Source organism: Macrotis lagotis, chromosome 6 (genome assembly GCF_037893015.1).
Source record: "Macrotis lagotis isolate mMagLag1 chromosome 6, bilby.v1.9.chrom.fasta, whole genome shotgun sequence".
Lineage (NCBI taxonomy): Eukaryota > Metazoa > Chordata > Mammalia > Peramelemorphia > Peramelidae > Macrotis > Macrotis lagotis.
In genome coordinates, this window is record NC_133663.1 from 41,086,187 (window position 1) to 41,089,514 (window position 3,328).

The 3,328-nt window shown below is 38.6% G+C and overlaps 1 non-coding gene across 1 annotated transcript; it reads left to right on the forward strand.

Moving 5' to 3' along the window:
• Positions 1-211: 211 nt before the first annotated feature.
• LOC141492432 (U6 spliceosomal RNA) lies at positions 212-318 on the forward strand. Its single transcript, XR_012469902.1, has one exon. It is a non-coding gene; the product is annotated as a U6 spliceosomal RNA (small nuclear RNA).
• Positions 319-3,328: the final 3,010 nt, after the last annotated feature.

A 3,328-nucleotide genomic window follows, 5' to 3' on the forward strand; every position in this document is an offset into this window, starting at 1 on the left:
CATGGCATTCTACTTGACCCAGTGGAAAAGTACCAGTGTGAGAACTGGCAAAGCAGGTTTTTAATACTGATTCTGAAGATCTGGATTCAAATCCCACTCAGACACTTACTAGTTTTGTGACCCTGGAAAAATTCCTTATCCTCTCTGAGGCTTAGCTTCCTAATCCGTAAAATGGGAACACCAATGGTACCTGTTAAGAGTCACTAAGGGGGTGCTCACTTTGGCAGCACATATACTAAAATTGGAATGATACAGAGAAGATTAGCATGGCCCCTGCACAAGGATGACATGCAAATTCATGAAGAGCTCCATATTTTTGAGATGCAATAACCCAGTAGTCTTGTGCTGACTCAGTTACATTTGATTTGTCTTTTATCTCATTACAAAAATTATATATATAGAATCCTTTGTTCATCTCCAGGGATGAGCCCATTAATGTGTTGCTACCTTGACATATTTTGAATAAATTCCTTTTAATTCTCAAAAAAAAAGTCACTAAGGGGGGAAGCTAAGTGGCACAGTGGATAGAGCACCGGCCCTGTTGTCAGAAGTACCTGAGTTCAAATCGAGCCTCAGACACTTAATAATTGCCTGTGTGATCTTGAGCAAGTCATTGAACCCCATTAGCTTAAATAAACAAATTTTTAAAAAAAGAATCTCTAAGGATAATATATAAAAGTACTTTCCAAACGTTTTATCCATGACAGCTATTATTTATTATTCATCTATCTAGAGCTCAGAGATAAGACTAGATGATCTCTAAGATTTCTGCTAGTTCTAAAATTCTATGATTTCAGGGGTTTCATGACATTCCCCACACTTCCCTCTCTTGTTTGCTCTCCTATAGAAAAATCAGGAATCACTTGTCAAGACACAGATGAGCTTAACGACTAGAGAAGATGATGGAAAAACTAGACATGATCTTTTTTTTCCTAGAGTATGCTATAAAAACTGGAATAAAGGGTTCTTAAGTAGTCATGATGGCGAGCAAGGGACAAGGGTGTTAGATTTGGATTCAAAGTATATGGGTTTGAATCCCCCCAGCCCTGCCAGCTCCTACCTGTGTGTCTTTGGACCAATCATTTGAGTGGTCTGGATCCCAACCTCTTTGTCCGTTCAACAAAGATCTTAGACTAAATGGAGAGGGGAGGTAGACCAAGGTCCTCTCTGTCTCTGAATCTAAGATTCTCTGCATAATGTCAGGAAACTAAAGCTCCAAATGAACTACGGCTTGTGAAAAATTCTAAAGACAACAAAAAAAGGGTAGTGTTGAGTTTGTTTTGCTTCATTTTATTTTTAGCAATCTCAAAGAAAGAAAAGCAAGGCTAGATGAGGCCTGCTGCTTGGAACAGATGGTGTCATTTTAGTGGGCCACAGAGAGAAGAGAAAGGGGAACTCTCCTCTCCTCTCTTCTCCTTCCCCTTCCCTCCCCTCTTCCTCTCCTTTCTTCTTTCCTCTTCCCTTGAGCTCCTAAATTATTCTTCTCAGAATAATTGTCCTCAGAATAATTCTCTCCTCATTGAAGGAGATTAATTATTGAAGGGGGAAAGAAAGGGTAGAAAAAATAAGACTAGAAAGAGTGAAAGCTTAAGATCCCCTCCTCTCTCCTTTCCTCCTCTTCCCTTGCTCCTAGTTTATTCTCTTCAATGAGGAGAATAGTCTTTTTTAAATTTTTTTTTAGGTTTTTTGCAAGGCAAAGGGGGTTAAGTGGCCTGCCCAAGGCCACACAGCTAGGTAATTATTAAGTGTCTGAGACTGGATTTGAACTCAGATACTCCTGACTCCAAGGCCAGTGCTTTTAATCTACTACGCCACCTAGCTGCCCCCGAGAAGTGGGGTGGGGAGGAAGAAAGGTAGAAAAAATAAGACTACCAGGGGCAGTTAGATGGTCCAGTGGATAGAGCACTGGCCTTGAGGTCAGGAGAACCTGAGTTCAAATCTAGACTCAGACACTTAATAATTACCTAGCTATGTGACCCTGGACAAGTCATATAACCCCATTGCCTTGCTAAAAGCAAAAAAAGAAAAAAGAAGACTAGAAAGAGTGAAAGCTTAAGATCCCCTCCTGTCTCCTTTCCTCCTCCTCCTCCCTTGAGCTCTTAGTTTATTCTCCTCAGTGAAGGAGAGTGATCTTTTAAATGGGTAAGAAAAAATAAGACTAGAAGGAGTGAAGCTTAAGATGATTAATAAGGCCATCCCAGGAGTCTGCCTGGCTGTCCTAAGTATATTCAAATCTTTTGGTTAGAACAACATCTCAAGCTATTAAAACAACTTACAGATATAATCTTCAACTGTTGACGTTGATCAATTAAGGAATCATCTAAAGAAAGGAAAACAGGATAAGATATTCATGACACATTGAGTCATTTGCAGACTAGCAAATATTGATCTATTTTTTTTAAAAATGTGTAAGGTGAATACTAGGTTAGTGTTAATCCCAAATAAAATCCTAAAATGGATTTTTAAATTGATGGACTAATATAAATGTAAACTCCTGTTCCTAAAAAAAATCAAATGAAATCAAATGAAATTAACTGAATATAGTAGGGGAAACACCAGTAGACAATGTTTTATCTTTAAAACATCTAATTTTAGAGGCAGCTAATAATGTTTGTCCTTAGTTTTCAAAGAAGACCACAACATCAGGGAGGTGATGCCATGAAAGTGCATGTGAATTGGATTTGAGTGAGGTGGATGCCATGTTATGCCTCCAGCCTCACTTTCTCTTCTTGAGCCATCTGGGTCCAGTGGTCAGATATGATTTGAGGTGACTGGAGGTAACCCTGGATGCAAGACAATCAGGGTTAAGTGACTTTCCAGAGGTCACATAGCTAGTAAGAGTCAAGTGTCTGAGGCTGGATTGAAACTCCTGTCCTCCTGACTCCAAAGCCAGTGCTCTATCCATTCCAATACCTAGGTGTCACAGTGGATAGAGCACCACTCCTGGAATCAGTAGAACCTGAGTTCAAATGTGACCCCAACCACTTAATGCTTACTTAGCTGTGTGACCTGGGTAAGTCACATAACCCAATTGTCCTGAACACACACAAAAAAAATCTAGTTTTATTTGGATATGTTTAATACAAGTTAACAACACAGAGTAAGATATTATGAATAAAGTACAAAACATTAAATCAAACAACATGAATTCAAATTCTACCTTTAACACTGTGTTGCTATGGACAAACTGTTTAAACAGTCTCGTTTTCTCACTTGTAAAATAGGACTAAATTAAAATATGCAAATCTAAGACTTTTAAGGAAATATTAGTTACTATTAGTTTAGTAATTTTTAATCATATCCAACTGTTTGTGACCCCATTTGGGTT